Source organism: Alligator sinensis, unplaced genomic scaffold (genome assembly GCF_000455745.1).
Source record: "Alligator sinensis unplaced genomic scaffold, ASM45574v1 scaffold832_3, whole genome shotgun sequence".
NCBI lineage: Eukaryota > Metazoa > Chordata > Crocodylia > Alligatoridae > Alligator > Alligator sinensis.
In genome coordinates this window covers 40899-41276 of record NW_005843336.1, presented here as the reverse complement: position 1 = coordinate 41276, position 378 = coordinate 40899, and the positions used below count along the sequence as shown (strand labels likewise).

The 378-nt window shown below is 38.6% G+C and overlaps 1 protein-coding gene across 3 annotated transcripts in view; it reads right to left on the bottom strand.

The window, feature by feature from the left end:
• The window catches only part of LOC102385816, an 85971-nt gene that overhangs the window by 81732 nt on the left and 3861 nt on the right, over positions 1-378 (bottom strand). The gene's annotated exons all lie outside the window — the stretch shown is intronic.

Sequence of the window (378 nt, the reverse complement as noted above, 5' to 3'; positions counted from 1 at the left end):
AGCACTCTTTCAAAGAACCCCCTGGTTCTTGAGCATGCTCTTTGGAATTATTTTTCCAGCCAAGAATTTGAGTTTGTTTGTTTGACAGGACATAACCAATTTTGAAAAAAATCTTTGAAGAGAACCTGCCATGACCTTTATGGAGCTATGCAAACCATGCCACTGCTGCCATACTCTGGCTTCCAGTAAAACAGTTTAACGTTATCCAGTGCCAATTGTCCTGTCTGTCAGCAATTTTAAAGATGTACACCCCTTTTAATTCCTTTAAATTCTATTGGAAACTGGCTAGCATTTCTCCATCATGCTTGAAGGTAATGCTGCATCAACCATCTTTCTTCTAAATACAGAACTGCAGGTTACATTTCAGTCTAGGTATTT